The following is an 18099-nucleotide window of genomic DNA, read 5'->3' on the forward strand; positions in this document are numbered from 1 at the left end:
ACCATCATCAGGGCAGGCGCTCACACTCGAAGTAGAACGCCTGTGGGTATTTTTACTGCCTTTTTAATCTACGTGGAAATTATAGAGAGAGCTCCGAACGCTCCAACGGCCGGCGAGTGAATGTGCTCTGTGCCGTCGGTCGCTCGTATTTAAAGCAAACAATGACTCACAAGAATTAGTTTGAGTGTTGCCACTCGAATTTTTACAATGAATTTTCATCAGTTTTAACAAACATTAATTATTTCGTTAATTTAATTATTTCATTAGTGGTTGATTAATGAATCAGCCACTTATTTAAAAAGATCAAAGTAAACTTTAGCTAGTTATAATTATTTAGTAGTTTGAGGGTAGTTGTTTATCGTCGTTGCGCCGACACGGCCATACTGACAGGCGGTGCGCGCTCTGCACCAGCCTCGTTGTAAATGTCTCGTTGTAAAAGCAGGTCACTAATGCGCTGGACTGACCAAGTGAAATCTGCTATAGGAATTTGTGTATCAGACTGCACCAGACAGTCCAGTAACAGGAAGACATGGCGGGAGATCGTGCGGAAAGCTATGTCCGCCTCCACTACCAATGTGGATGTCTCAACGTGACCACGAGCACTCTGCCAAGAGTGAATCGACAAAGAAGAAGAGAACGATTCTCGGCGTATTTTGTGTCGGTTCTCGGAGAGTCTCGAAGGTTCTCGTAGATTTCTCGGAGGTTCTCGAAGGTTCTCGTAGATTTTAAGTCTAACACGGCCATATTGACAATCGTACGTCCTCGTACGCCTTTTCTCGTATTACAACACTACGGTAGTTCATCTCAGGATTTCAAAAACACACTGCCTCGGCCACACTGACCTTTCAGAATACTGAACACTCCACATGACAGAGACAGTCCGTTCGCGTATCATGTGATCAACACCTACTCATTTGTGATATAGGCAGATTCTCGAAGGTTCTCGTAGATTTCTCGGAGGTTCTCGTAGATTTCTCGGAGGTTCTCGTAGATTTATGCTTATCACAAAGAGAGGCGCAGCTCAGATAACACACACAATTCCTTCGATGAACTACACTCCCGTTACAATAATCCACGTAACAAACTTTTACTTTACACAACGCACGAAAAAACACAAACGCCAGTATGCCGTTACAAAACTACGTAAACGTTTAACATTTAAAAAGAGAGAGCTTGAATTCTATCCCACTTCTGATGACGGAAGAAGGGCCCAAAGGCTATTTTTTTAAAAAGAGTGACGTCAGCAATTCTGACGTCACCATCATCAGGGCAGGCGCTCACACTCGAAGTAGAACGCCTGTGGGTATTTTTACTGCCTTTTTAATCTACGTGGAAATTATAGAGAGAGCTCCGAACGCTCCAACGGCCGGCGAGTGAATGTGCTCTGTGCCGTCGGTCGCTCGTATTTAAAGCAAACAATGACTCACAAGAATTAGTTTGAGTGTTGCCACTCGAATTTTTACAATGAATTTTCATCAGTTTTAACAAACATTAATTATTTCGTTAATTTAATTATTTCATTAGTGGTTGATTAATGAATCAGCCACTTATTTAAAAAGATCAAAGTAAACTTTAGCTAGTTATAATTATTTAGTAGTTTGAGGGTAGTTGTTTATCGTCGTTGCGCCGACATATATATATATTTATTTATTTGTTTTTTTTTTCTTCTCCTAGGTATGTATCTATTTGTGAACATATGTATATTATTTATCTCATTCTTGTGGCTTGTATTTTATGCTGTTATTATTTTATTTATTATTATTACCTATTTATTTATATTTGTATGTATATATTTATTTGTGCTCTGCCCTATTCCTATCATTTACTTAATTTCTCTCTGTACAACCGGTTGTCTGGAAGAAATCGCTATTTAGCGATAAGACCGCCGTTTGTTATATTGTATCCTAGGCTAAGTCTCGATTTGTAATTTATCTAGAGCAATAAAGCATAAATAAATAAATAAATAATTTTATACGTACGTGGATTTATATTAGGGAGATATTATGTTTAATAAAAATCTGGTATGATGGTGCACAGAATATTGTTCAACGACATGCTTGTAAAAAATAATCAGATGAATAAAATTTAAATGAAAGAATATAATATATCTTTTCATTTAAATTTTATTCATCTGATTAATATATATATATATACTTCACAATCAAAGAGAATGTACTCCTCCTATATTTTCTCATCCATTAAGTTTAAATTTTGCAACAAATATCTCCGTAGATATTAAAACGTTTATCTAAGAACCCTATAAAATATTGAAATACATAAAAGGGTTTGCTATTTTCTCTCTGAAATAACAAAATAACCTGAATCCCTACTAATATTATAAATGCGAAAGTAACTGTCTGTCTGACTGTCTGTTACGCCGCTTAAACCTCTCAACCGTTTTTGATGAAATTTGGACAATCTTTAGACCCTGAGAAAGAACATACCTTTAATATACCTTTAATCAAAACACTACTCGGGCGAAGCCGCGGGCGGAAGCTAGTAGTATATAACTTGAACTGAATATAATATTAAAATTATATCATATGTACCGCTTTCTAGAAAATCACTAGTGTGTACACAAAATAACAACTGTTTTCCTACTAAGCGTGGAAACTTCTGAATCAATACACCGTACTCGCTAGTGTAGGCCAAAGTTGCAGGATTTTCTTTCAAACTCCAAGTGAAGCTTGTTAAACGTACACCAGGTGAAGCAAAGTGCAAAATTAAAGGGAACGCTTCACACCCGCTCGCTGCGATAAAAACCCCACTCCAAGCATAATAACAGTGTGACGTCATTCTGCGTAGATTGCATTTTAATTGTGAAAACTTAATTGCGGTGTAAAATGTTTTAAATCGTCAAAATGATTCGCTGAAAGACTTGCTTTTCATGCTAGTTAATTAAATAACACAATACTGGGATGATTATAGTAATTATTGGAGTTTTTTGTAAACATGTCGTTTGTTTGTTGATATACATATATGAATAATATTGTGCCAATCTCAGTGAAAAAATCGTATTCTAAGACCTAACGAAACCAGCCCCCCTAGTCAAGTGGCTTTCTGTTAGCGTAGCGTTCAATAGAATAGACTACGAATGTATGAGATTGACGTAGGCTGTAGATTTATCTACAACTAGCGACCCGCCCCGGCTTCGCACGGGTGCAATGCTGATACTAAATACACTACAGAATAAATGATAGTTTAAAAAAACTAAAAAACACGCTTTATCAAATTAGTGTATTGTCATCGGTCCTCAATAAATCTACAAAGTTTGAACGAAATCTGGCCGTTTAAATTGGGTCAAAATCGCGCCCAAAGAAGTCGGTTACAAACAAACATACAAACATACAGGTGAGTGTCCTTTTGTCCTTTTTATGTTATGACTATCTACAGCCTACGTCAATCTCATACATTCGTAGTCTATTCTATTGAACGCTACGCTAACAGAAAGCCACTTGACTAGGGGGGCTAGGATTTTCCAATCTTTCATTTATGAAATAACATGACCAGTCATAATATAAAAAGGACAAACGCAAATATATACATTGTATAAAACCAACTTACGCATTATTAAACAAAATTAAAATACCATGAAGAGCAGTATTACTAAGGGTAGTTAAACAATTAGAAATGAAACATTCGGGGTAATGATAATTACGTTTATGGCAATGACCCTGCTTATTCGCTGCTTAGACTTCTTCGTATAGCTTTAATGTTTCTCTCTGATTTTAAATACGAATGAAAATATGCCTCTTTCTCTGATTGTTAAGACAAAAGATGGCTTTTTGTTTTTTTAGCAAGAACTATTTGGAAGCGGGTTATATTCATATGTTTCTACGAAGGTTATATATTTTTTATATCAAAAATAGACTAGTAAGCGCGTCACACACGGTGAAGATACTATAATATTTTATCTTAAGATACTGTTATATTTTATATTAGGTACAGTATCTTAACGCATCCGGTATCAGCGTTCGGACCATCATTTTTCTTTTTGTCATTGCGTACTAAGACCCCTGTAGAACCGCCATCCTGTTACAAATGACGCGAAATTTTGTGGGTTATATACTAAAACCTTCCTCTTGAATCAATCTATCTATAAAAAAAACCGCATCAAAATCCGTGGCGTAGTTTTAAAGATTTAAGCATACAAAGGGAGAGAAAGCGACTTTGTTTTATACTAGGTATGTAGTGAATAGTGATGTAATGGTAACTTCCCAAGACGGATGTTAAGAGGAATCTTATGACATTACATTCACAGTAGGTACGAAGAAGTATACATAAATAAAATTCAATATAGATGCGTATAATATTAAAGCATAATTATATTATTACTTAGTAATTACATTAAGCTTATATAAAATTTCAGTGTGAGTTCCATATGCAATACATAATTGTATAGGACAGGTTATAAGCATGCCTTTTTGTAGGCCGATTAATACAATCGATTTAGTCATAGTTAATGTTCGACAGCAAAACAATTAGTTACGCGTCGATCGATGAGGGCTGAATCGTTGTTTTATACGTTCCGTTGGTTTAGGATATTGTGGATTGTTTAATTGATGAGACGAAACGTTTAGATTGGATATTTACTATTTGTATATCCTGTACTTTTGCCTTATTTACTTTTTGGTTATAATCCGATTTGTGTCCATCTTGTATGAGTAATTACATACATTACGAGAAAAAGTGAATAATAATGTCTATTGAAAACATTCGTTTTTTGTATTTGCAGTTCCGAGATTTCATGGGTCTATTTTCAAAGAACTATTAGCTCTATTGTAAAGTGAAAAGAGGAAGAAAATACAACGAAATTTAAAGATGTTGTTACATGCCACACTGCGGTTATTTTAGTAATCGTCCTTCAGAATGATAAATATAAATACGATCAATTTTTTATTATTATTATCTACTTAGTATATTACAAAACCAATACAGACAAACAAATCACATGCAAGGGAATGATATAAAAAACCAAAACACAAATGGCGCGAATAAAATAAATAAATGGCGGACGCCACCCACTTGAATGAATTGAGGAATAATGTATCCGGAATTACGCAGTTATCTATACGAGTAATGATCCTTGAGACAAATTTGTATAGAAGATATCTTCCTTATTGGAAATGTATTGAGGATAGTTACGATTGAAAAACATGGTTGAATTAAAGTTATGCTACAAGAAAATTACAAAAAAATACAAAAAAAAAAACATCGCTTCAGCTCCCGTCTCTTTGCTTATATCTTTGACTACAGGCCCATGTTGAAAAATTTATGGTTCATTTGAACCTCCAGGTGACCTATCTACAACGATATATTAAGAGCATAAAATAATAAGATTTGTAGAGTACAAAAAGAGTACAAAAAATAAAATAATGATTTTAACTTGCACTGAGCTAAAAATCCCACACCATCATTTCAATGTGATACAAATAATTAGCACATAAAAATCGTAAAATTTCACCCATTACAAGTAATCAGGGACTATAGCATGCAATGTATAAGTATTTATATGGTTTGTAGAGTACAAAAAATAAATGGTTTTAACTTAATAGCCACACTGAGCATTCATATATCACACTTATTGCACCTAATTCGTCTCGCTTTAAATAAAATAACGCCTGTATTCTGCGGGATAATTGCTATTATTATTTCGACTTATTTCTAACACGCGTTTAATAGCTTCACCTGTGTTTGTATGCTTGTTTATTTGCATGTAACGAACTCGTTTAGACAGACTCGATTTCACTTTAAACGCACATAATTAAAACTTTATACAGGTAATATCATGGAGCGGTAACAATACAATAATTTCATGAGTTTAGTTTGAACGCGTATTTTTTCTTTCAACTAAGTATACTTATTTTATTAGCATCATTTTTTATACCACAACTTATTTGGATAAATTGATAGAGTCTTTTTGATGAACTGCTGTCATAAAATTTATCATAACAAAAATATAGAGTCATTCTAATAAAATTCTTTGTATATTGTCACTGAACCTTTTTCTACACGAAATACATCGTTCTATACGAGGAACTACACGCACTTGTTATTACCTACTAGATAGCTTGGAAAATGTAAAAAGGCTTAAGCATTTAAGTTTAATTTATCACAAAACATACCATCCAAGTAATAAGATTATGCTCGAAGTCTTACATTCCTGTATTAACTGGGTAAAGTTTAACAATTTTGCCTATACTGGCAAAATATCAGAACAACAGTCTGCTGAACTTGTTGTAGTGAAACGATCAAAACTAGTCAATTGCCGTACTGCTTTATTGCAGTAAATATATTATAAAATAACATGTGATCATTGTTATTTGAGAAGAAAACGACAGCGAGCATGCGTTAATTTTTATTTTCATTGATAATTGTCGTCAATGTATATTCGCAACACTAATATGGTTACACTGGATGGATGGAAGTTGAAGTTATATCGCATTTACTTCCGATTTATAGAAACATATTTAGTCATTTATAGGCAAGTTATATAACTTTAAAAGAGGCTCTTTATTTAATTCGTTTCAGGCTTTGATTTTTAAATACATAGGTACCGACTCTTTCACTTGAGACCACTGGATCACCGCAGGTGGTAAGTCATAAAATAAGCTTAGCTTGGTTTGTGGTTGATTGCCAAACATAATAATTTGATAATTATTTGGTATTTATTATTCAAATTTTATAATGAGGCAAACGATTAAGAACCCTTTAGTTAAAGAAATTGTATGTTATACGAACAATTTAACAGCTATGTAACATTAAATTAAACTTGGTGTCAAGGCTTTAAGATAGCATTATTCATGACGAATCACATTTCTTCTTAACTACATATTTCTGGACAAATAAAATCTGAATTCAGGACATAACTGCGACATGGATAAGTTTGCGAATGTATATCCTGAACGATGTAATGGCATTTGACTCTCCTTCCGTAGTTTAGCTTAAGTTGTATGAAGATATTGTCCGTATAATCTGTATCGAAACCTACGTTATATGAATTTATTTACGAGTATAAGAACGATTTTTAAATATTTCCAAAATAGAAATAATTCATTAATAAAATCGTCTCTATAAAAAGGGCCATAACCTGAAGGAGATATGAAGTCAATACAATAATGGTTCTATTGGTCAATGAAGCAATTATTATTATTCTGATGGTAATCGCTAGATCCTCTGTCAGTGCGAAGAGACGATGCGTCTCTCTGTATACGGTGATGACCACTTAACAACATGATGTTAAGTGGTCATCACCGGCCCCTTTGCTTGCTCTGACATAAAAAAATAAATCAACAAAAAATATAATAAAAAATGTTTGAGTGAACAAAATATTTACAACTGTAAAATACAACATAAGTATTTATATTTTAAATTGCACCACATCTAAATGCACCTTTTATAATGCGTTCGAACAAAAGGAAACAACTTTTGACTTAATATCCATAAAAATTTAAAAGCATACTTTTCAGACGTAAAGTGCAGCCAATTTCGTATTTCGTCTACAAAAATAGCAAAAGTTTGAATCTGATTCCTTATCAGAGGCGAGTCTTGCCAAATTTAATCTAGGAATCCGCGATGCGCTCACATAAAAATAGTAAAACGGGAGGGTCAAACGTTACTGTTATTGCAAAAGATATGTAATATAACTTGCTTGGGTCTCGTGAGAAGGGTGAATAAAGAAATATTGGAGTCTTATTTCGCTTAACATTTATTTAACAACCGATATAGATGTGGGCCAAGGGGAGTCGGAATTAAGACGGGAGGCGTTGTATGTTTCGAATTTTACGCATATCGTTTGTGTATTATAGCATGGGGGTGTGATAAAATGAAAAAGCACATAGGCATAGAGCAAATTTTGTACTAGTATGAAGGTTTTTATTTCTGTGTGCCCATTGAGGGAATTTTCACACAATGAAAAACAAGCCGACTGAAATATATGAAAATAATGCAGTACTTAAAATTATGATTTTTAACCTAAAACAAATCTGTATATTTAATTTTAGTTTTAAACATCAATCATAAGAAAATTCAATAATAAATTCTGTAAAATTTAATAAGAATAATATAGCGTTTATTAAGTCAACTAAAATGAAATTTATTCAACATTATTATTTACAAAACAAAAACATTCCTAGACAGTCTAAGCAACGATTAACGAAGTGATCATATTTCGAAACGTGGGACTGAAAGGGTAAGACATTCAATACGGTCTCAAAATATTATGGCTTCCTTTCAAGTAGATTATTATTATGCTATGGTATTCAAAATAATAATTTACAAGCTGTTGCCCCCAGATTCGTACGCGTGGTCAAAATAAATATTCATGGTAAAAAATTTCACCTGAAGGGCGGAATTTATTAAAATTCTTTCTTAGCGGATACCTGCATGCCAAATTTTAATCTAATCGGTCCATTAGTTTGGGTTGTGCGATGATAAATTATCTTTTCAATGTATAACTAAACTAAGCTTTTTTTAAGATATATAACAATGAATGCTAATAACATAAAATAAATCTTGTCAATATTAAAATATGCTTATGTGGCTAATTAATGTTATAAATAAGAAAATTTGTAGTGCAGCTTTTCTCTTAATTTTGCGAATCTATAAATTACCTACCTCTATACTACAACGAATTCAATTATGAATGTAGTTTTCCCAGTGCAACAATAATTAGGTACAGTACTAAGTAAGATCAAAGCGTAGGTTTCAAAACAATATTATAATAATAATAACAGTATTTGTTGTTTGTAGTAAAATTCTACCAAACCATCCACTTGGCAAAACTAAGACAAATTATATCTCCTTTCCTCCCAAGATCGTATTTTAATTCTATCTATTACAAAATACAACATCAAATCCAATGCGTAGTTTTAAAGATATGAGCTTGAGCATACATTGATACATAGGAACAGACAGCGAAAAACGAATTTGTTTTATACTATTAGTGATACGATGCATGCATTTATGACGAAGATTTACTTATTAGTATTTAATTTAATTAATAACGAGGAGCAATATGCAACGAGGTTGTTGGTTTATGATTCACAGAAATATAAGATGGATAAGCTTTAAGCTCTATAAAACAGAAACCACCAGCCTTATGGTTATCTAATCCGTAAAACGTGTATACTCTTATTAAACATTAATACTAATATTCTATATACGCACAATTTGCCTCTTTGAAAGCTGGGGAAAGATAAATCGTACTTATGTTTTTGAGTATATATTCGAAGCTAGCTGCTCCGCGCGGTTTCACCTAATAACCTTCCTCGATAAATGGGCTATCTAACACCGAAATAATTTTTCAAATCGGACCAGTAGTTCCCGAGATTAGCGCGTTCAAACAAACAAACAAACTCTTCAGCCTTATAATATTAGTATAGATTAGAAATAATATTTTTTGGAATATATTTAGAAAGAAGTAGTTAACCAAGCATGCTCAACTCCCCCTTTTTAACATGCATTTATTAACTGCACTTGTATGTAACTGATATGTATGTATGATCCTCCTTTACACGCGATATATTGAATTCAAACGGACAGATTTATTTGAAATTTTGTACACTTATCAAGGATCGGGACCAATAATAAATAAATAAATATTTCAGGACAATTTTCACACACGGCATGATCTGATCTCATACTAAACTTTTCGCTTGTGTTATAGAAACAGATGGCTGATAAACATACATATTATATATATAATTTTAAATAAATACTTATATAGATAATTAACACCCAGACACAGAGCAAACATCTATGTTCATCACACAAATATTTGCCCCGGGTGGGAATCGAACCCACGACCTCTGACTTGAAAGTCAGGGCCACTACCAACCAAGCCAACCGGTCAGTCAATTAACCGGTCGGTCAATAATACGTTCATGATTTAAGCGTGTTTTTTGAACACTATTAATTATTTAATTAGTACCCTGATAATTTAAAATGCTTTAGGTACATTAAAACAGTGGCTTCCAAGGAATTTCCTGACAACGCCGGTCTCTGGAGCATTATCTACGTGCAGTTTGCGAAAGTTCCACCGCGAATTCTTGAATTCTTCGTTTCAATTGTATTTTTCTTGATTAAATTTGGTTTGCTTGAGATTGCACTTATTGAATTCATTAAAAAAAATCCTATACCTATATTGTAATATGTAAGATAAGAAAACAAACCGCTAACCCCAGCTTCACCCGGCTTAACCCAGGCCAAGATGTAGCATAATATATTACTCGGAAAATAAGCTTTCTGATGGTGAAAGAATTTTGGAAATCAATAGTGTAGTTTTTTAATCAAACCATAACAAACAAAAAAATCTATTTTCTTATTATTAGTATTAGTTTAGAGCTTTATTTTATATACAAAAGCATAATTCTAACCACATTAGACCAAACCTAGTCTCTGATTTCATTAGTTACAAAAGAAACATTATCTCTTTATAACATCAGACCCTTATAATTTCACGTGAAGCGTCAGCTAATGTAGGTAACGAATCACGTAGCCCAGTTAATTTACAATCACACTCGGATCTCCTCTAGCCTCTTCACACAATTATTATTTCAGCGCAGACCAAGTTCCTTTATTATTTACTTTCACTTAGAAGGCGAAGCACGTACCGCCCATGGCCGCGGACTTATTGTTTTTGCTTTTTTCCTTTAATTAGAAACTTGTTGGGGTAAACGTTGAAAAAGTATATTAGGTAAGAGTTATGTGACGTCGTAATTCAGAGAATATGGTATATTGTTTGCTATAAATCAGCAGTTTATAAAAGAAGAAAGGATACAAATGTTTGCTGTCGTAGTCGCTATAGAATAAAATTACAATAGAACTATAAAATATTCTCACTTAAATTGCAGAGAAATACCAACTTTCTCTCTATTGTAAAGGAATTAACCTCAAATTACGTAATCCAATAAATATAAACACAACCAGCATCGAAATCCGCTTAAAATTCACTAAACACCGTTCCCACTGAAAGATTTTTCACTCGGCCGGTTAAATTGATTACCTCAGTCGACAATAGCCGACGAATAGTCATAATTGCTTATTCGATAAAGCCCAAAATCGCTTACCCGAATCACCGAGGTCGTCTGGATTAGGGGGCGTAAAATTTAATGAGCCATACTGATAATGGCTGCGCCTCATTAGACCAGAAAGCGGGCTAGACTAAGTATTCAAACAATTTAGTTCGTCATATCACTCCAACAATAATCCTATTACTTGGATGTTTCGTTCCTAATGAGGTGCATTCTATCTGTCTGTCTTTAGTCGGTGATTATATACACAATAGAAGGTATTATTGGAAACGTCAATGGATAATATAGTTAGTTGTTAATACGCTTATGATTGAACCACAATTGAGCAGTTTATCTCTGTGTGTGTCTTGAAGGTCCATAGCCCTAATCTCTTTTGACTGATTCATTACCTATTTAGAACGAAATATTCATATTTTCATGACGTCAAGGAGACGTAAAAAGCCCCGTCTGTAATCTATGTCTGCTTTAATATTCAAAGGCATGTTTTGTATATGCTCATGGATAGCTATTATATTTTAACCTTTCAGAGTTTCGAAAGGTATAAATAGAAATGTTGCAAAGTTCAAAATTATTTATAAAAATACGTTTTATACTTACAATTTACGTGAACAAAAATAATTTCATTTCCGTCGCTATTTATTCTGAACAATATAGCTAGTAATAAAGAGATAAAATCATTTCAAAAACAAAGCTGTCAAAACAGAGAATCCATTCTGTACCTGAACTGCAATTCCGCACAACTTGTCTTAGTAAATACTCGTGTTTGTTGACTCGGGCGCCTGCGAGTCGAGCGAAATCTGCTTTATTTGAATAATTTGATTAAGGTCCATCTATCACGAGCAATTCTCAAACATTGCTTATATTGTACATTGCTCTGTACATAGGAGCGGTTGTAAGAAAGCGGCTTAAATCCCTTATGGAGACAGCGATGTAATACTCTTTCGGGCTTCACGATCACGCTCGGTTGGTTATAAGCCGGCCCGCGATGACCGGATGGTCCTTAAGACATTACAATAAAGCTGCTTATTGTATAATCTGGAGCTAATGTTTCCGTGGATCGTAGCTAGCAGTTGTTTATGGTGAATCATTTATTCTACGACGTTTGTATGTAATTTATGTTATGACTAGTTATCATGTTATTCTGGTGCCAATTATGTTTAGTGAGATTGTTAGAGGGTAAGGTCCCTATGACCTACTTTTTCATATAAATAGAAATTTTCGTTGTTATTTTTGTTTATACCAAAAGTTATATCTAACATATTGATAGTATTTTAATAACCACTAAGGGTTCTTAGATTAGAAAGCAAAAGAAAACCAAAAGCACATACCTAGACCTAAATATCCTAAGATATATAAGTAATTTATATCTACAAAACTTAAAAAAACCCCAGAATCTATTTCGTTTCTAAACATGAATACATTTTAATATTCTCATTATAATAACGCTGATATTCAATTATAAGGTCCTGAAAGATTGTAGCACTGCCTAAAATAGTCTTCATAAGATTTCATAACCTGTTATATTAACAGAATAAACTTTTAATAACAGTAAAAAAGAAGCCGAAATATTTGGAAAAAATTATCAACGTCCAACCAAAACGCCCACACTCGTCCACAAGTATTTCTTCGATGTCTCTCACAATACAAACTTCTAAGAAACGAGAAACAGACCGTTTTCAATTCTAAATAGTTTCGATTACATTATAACATTTTGTGGAACATCCTTCATATTAATTGAATAGCATTTATGGGACATTCGGGTTAATAGAGGCGTAATAAAGGAAACAGGCTGTAAGGAGTCTAAACATTTCTAATAATAGATACACTTTGTGTGTTTTACAAACAATTTTTGAAACTAATACGTCGTAAATATAAGACAATATTATTGCATTTAAAAATAGCTTAGATTTTCAATCAAATAAGTATTTTTAGAAATAGGTATATTTCTAAAATATTGTACACATTTCTATTCAATCTTTGAAAGATAAAGAAATAAATTTAGTTCGATAAATCTTCCAAAACACACAATATCATAAATCTATGCATTACATTTCCACAGTTTTGTTGAATACGTAATAATATCACAAGGCGTAATGTTAAAATTTCTGTAGGATATTAATTAAAACAGTTCTTTTACATGATAATATAATTTAATTCAAGGACTCAACATAGGTTTCACAAATTAAAATCTATTTTCATAACAATAAATTAATTACGAAAATACTAAAATTACACTCACTAACAAATCCAATTAAGTCTTTGGAAGTTTTATTTGCACTAATAGCTTAATAACTAAAGTACATTAATTAAACAAATATTAGTTCTCGTTTATCATCTTTACTTTATTTTATAAATTATGGAATATTATCAAAATTTGTTATTTTATTCCATCATCATAATAATATATTCTCAAAGTTATTTTGTTGGTCAAATAATTCTAGATAATTGAACGTCTTTTTACCTTTGAGTTCTATAAACTTAGCTTTTGGACTTTGGCCCGTTTTCAGGCCGCATATTGCTTTGAGCCATACCAATAGATAAGCAGAAGATTACTGCTCTTCGACTAGTAGGTAGAAGATGAAGAAGAAGGTAATTTGTATAGTTTCATAGATTTTATTATCCACATTAATGTACTAGACATGGGTGATATTTTATTTAAAGGAGAAGGAAAAATTAAAAATTTGGACAAGTTAATGTTCTATCAATTACTTAAAATAAATAATCACAAATCTATCTTCATTCAGACTGCTTAATCAAACCTAAGATACGCCCTAATACTTATAAAACACCAAACCCAAGCTCTACCAGCAATATATTTCGCACGATCGCACAAAACCCAGTACACAGAACAAATCCAATAAAACAAGTTTAAATTGATACAACGACAATGATAGTCTTTAATTCGAATTACGCGCTTCGAAGTTTAAAAGGATTTATTTTATACAAATGTAGGGAAAACGAAATTATTTCCCCTTTGCCGACGGTAATGTAGGGGGATTGCGTGTTGTCCGTGATGTTCCGTTATTCGGAAGATCGGTGCCCCGATGTATTGAATCTGTGGAAACGTTTGCCTGTTTGTTCACAGAATGTGCATAGTCATAATATTAGGTCGCGGGATTTTTGATTTAGGACCCTTTTTTTACGATTTTGGTGCAAAATTAAAAGCTATCAAAACAGGATTCATTCTAAAATGTAATTTTTTATACAATACATACAAAAGCCGTGTCGTGGTGATTATTACCAGACTCCGAAACGTGTCTACCGTTTTTATGAAAGTTTGTGAGCATATAGGGTAAGTTTGAGAATTATTTATAATCTGTCTCTTACATAGAGTATCCTAACCATAAATATGGTAAACTAATATTAATTTTACACAACACAAAACATAACCATACATATAAAACAATTTCTGGATATCAGTACTTACACTCTGAAGTAGTAAAGTACTTTCATCCAATTAATCTTAATTTAAAGACACTGCTATAGCTAGTTCTATCAAGTCACTCGAATATAATAGGATTAGAGACATCTATTTAAGGCCACAGGGCAATAAATCTTAGACAGTCGAATAATTCGATTGATTAATCGTTCGGCTTCGATAGTTTTCCACACTCTAATCTAACATTTAATCAACCCAATTGTAAGACTTGGGAATTGTCAGGGAATTTTCACAATTAGTCCGGAATTTTGTTCTTAAATTTTGTTCGAAATGAAGCGTATTCTGGGAAGAAATGGCTTGGATATTTGTAGTTAGATTATTTACTGCTGATACAGCAGTGTGATTTTAGCTAATATTTAGTATAAATGTAGCAAATATAGACGTGACCTAAAATTTCCTAGAGGTCACAAAATAAATAATAATATTATATATAAAATAATTCTGTTTATCTAACGCTTATAAATAAAAAAATAGTGCTCTATATACGTAAAGAGAAACTCAATTCATTATATTACCAAACGAACCATATTATATCCCATTTGGCAGGTACTAATTCACCCTGTACATCGTAAACAAGAGTCATGTTAGGCCGATTACATACTAGTAAAATTAGATTGTCCCAAGGGATACCTTAAAGCGTAGTACACACGCTGGCCTGCTCATAAAATTTTTGCCGAATTAGCCTATTAAGGCCTGTCACCTGTGTTAAGGTGGGTACTGTCAATTGGTACCATAACTTTTTTTTATGGATAAGGCAATTAATGAGAGACAATCAATTTACTAATAAACGGAGCGTGTTTACGAGAATCCTGCAGTCGTATGGTTTCACTGTGAGCCTGGCTTTACTGAAATAAATCGAAAGCGTGCAAATAATAATAAATGGGATTTGTAATCCGTGTAAAAATAAATAACGAAGTAATTGTTATGTAAGTGCTAAGAATTACAATTAAAAGTATTATTGCATTATAAGCTTAATAATATAAGCATTATAAGCTCATTCACATCGATCAACCTTATTTTGAGGATGGAAACAAAAATAATCATGGTACTCACATCTCACATGTTAAAAACGTTTCTCGCTTGAAGAAGACTCACAAACAATATTTAAAACACTGACATGGAACCACATCAATTAATTTCCCTTAAATATGTGTCCTATATGAATACAACCTTTTAAAAGTTAATCGTATTTATTTACCGAAAAGCGTTGATTGATTTACGACTGCGGTACACTAATAAGTAATGAAATGTGTTCCAAGGACGACAATTACACAGAGCCGTACAAAAACAGTGTTTGAAAGCTAATTGCGTGACTAACAACCAACCAGGACTGAATAGTTAAAGGCAACAATTTGTACCTAACTAACAACTACGTTAATTATCAAACTGTCTGCTTCTAATGTTACCGTTGGGCTCCAAATTGATAGTGTGCGTTTTATTCTTGCCGTTTCGTGTTGACGTGTCACAATTTGTTTAGATTTCTCATACTATAACAGTTTAATATTAGGTTTAATTGGCAATAAAGCATGATTACTAAGTCATTATTTCCTTGCTCGCATATATTGAATAGAAAGCGATGAGAAGAGTCTGATTAGACTATGTAAAAAAAGGTCAATTTTCTCATTTAAACGTTTTTTGATAAGACTTGTTGCCCTAATACCACGTAGTTACATACGAATAATGGTTTCGGAGAAATGCATGGACATACATAGTTAGTTCTGAAGTATGTATGTATTTCCAAATATTTAAAGTTGTTTAGAATATTCTGTAACTCAATTTAGTGCATTCGGGAAAAACTTTAAAAAAAATCGAGACTACACCATTTGTTTAAAATTACAACATTCCAACAACAGACGGCATTAAAACATTAAAACCTCATTTCCATCAAAATTTATGTTCCATAAAATAAAAATGGAAACATAACAACATTGCAAAACTCAGATATAGCTCAATTATTTCTTCCATTACACGAAACAATATTTTATTTCAAGAAATGCATTAATTTCTTTCAAATTGTTTCTTCATACTTTTAAAATAACTTTTCATTCTGTCTAAGAGTATAAATGGATTTTACTATAATAGCGTTTCCCTGAATTGACTAAAATGCACTATGCATCGTAAGTGCCGTTTTGCGTGACTCCTTATTGGTTCTAGTTTTATTGACGATAAACTTTTTTGATAGAGAGAAATCATATTTTTACGTATTTGCGTTTAGAAAGGTATGGAAATTAAAATTGTCTGGTCTTTGAATTAGAGCTAGCGCGCACGAGCAACTTTGTCTCCGCAACTATTTTGTCTCTCCCATCAATTGTATGGGGAGTTGCGTCGCTACGTGCGCGCACTTTCATACTTGCCCATGGGTGGAGAGACAAAATAGTAGCTCTATGGGAAAACTATATCTTGCATGTTTCATTAAGAAAATTTACCGCATACAAACTTGCTACGTATGTCGTAGCACGTCGTAGCTCCTTTTTAATTCAAATACTTCTTATATTATTTAGTTAATGTAAATCTATAGCAATGTTTTTTTATGGTTGACTGTATTTAGATAAAAGTTGTCTTTTTTGTAGAGATAAAAGTTACACATACATAAATTAAATAAAATTGAAGTCAAATATGACGGTTCAGATCTGAGATTTCTTTTTCTTTGTTTTTAAATTTTCTTTGTCAATGATCAGCTTAGCAGTGAATTAAATTATACCAATAGGTATGTATTTGATATAATATTCGTTTACTTACATAAGAATTAGCGCACCTTTGCTAATTGGGTAAAAATATCAAAGCACGATACATATTATTACAAACATCAAACAAGAAAGTGGGAATCGAAACGTTACTGAATTTTCATTGACCGCGGGTCACGCAAAGTCTCACTTAAGAGTTTTTCGTGTATTCCAAGGCATTTTCACTCGTTTTATATTTCGACATGACATTCTACCATTAGATTGTAAGCCTCCGTGCGTAGCGATACTTCGGTGTGAAGGTAATCATTAATTTTGATTTATAGAAACTGTTCTAAGCGAGACGCAAATACGTTTAAATTTCGTTAATTGGTTTAGATTTTAGCTTTTATTACTTTATTAGTTCAATTTGCGAATTGTTTGAATTCGTGGTTTTAATTTATGTATTTATCATCATACTATATTTAATATTTTATGTTTGGATGAAGCTTTTATTGAACTGAAACAAATGTCGTGCAATTATACATTGAATGTAGAGACTTAATTATCTAAATACAAATATTACGTAATTGATTTTATTTTAGCTTACTACAAATTGAATTAAATCATCAAGAAACGAGTCTAATTCGTTATTATTAATTAGTTATTACTATCTAAGAATATATTAAAGCTTTAGAAATCAAAGATAAACTCAGTTTTAAAACATTCGTGGAGTCCACAATATTTCTTCAATATACCATTATATTTTAATATTTACAATACAAAGTACCGAATTATATTAATGCGTATTTAGTATATCTAGACCACATGCCAATAAGCTAAGTTCTCGATAAATTCCGAAAGGTAGTTAGGGATCTATTTTAGGAATCTTAAAATGTAACGGCCTACAAATTACCCCTAGTTCAATGTAACTACGTGATCCGAATGGTAAGTGATTTGCAGAGGA

Source organism: Colias eurytheme, chromosome 15, assembly GCF_061535395.1.
Source record: "Colias eurytheme isolate Ceu_HAF_F1 chromosome 15, ilColEury1 Martin Lab GWU primary, whole genome shotgun sequence".
In the NCBI taxonomy this organism is placed as follows: domain Eukaryota; kingdom Metazoa; phylum Arthropoda; class Insecta; order Lepidoptera; family Pieridae; genus Colias; species Colias eurytheme.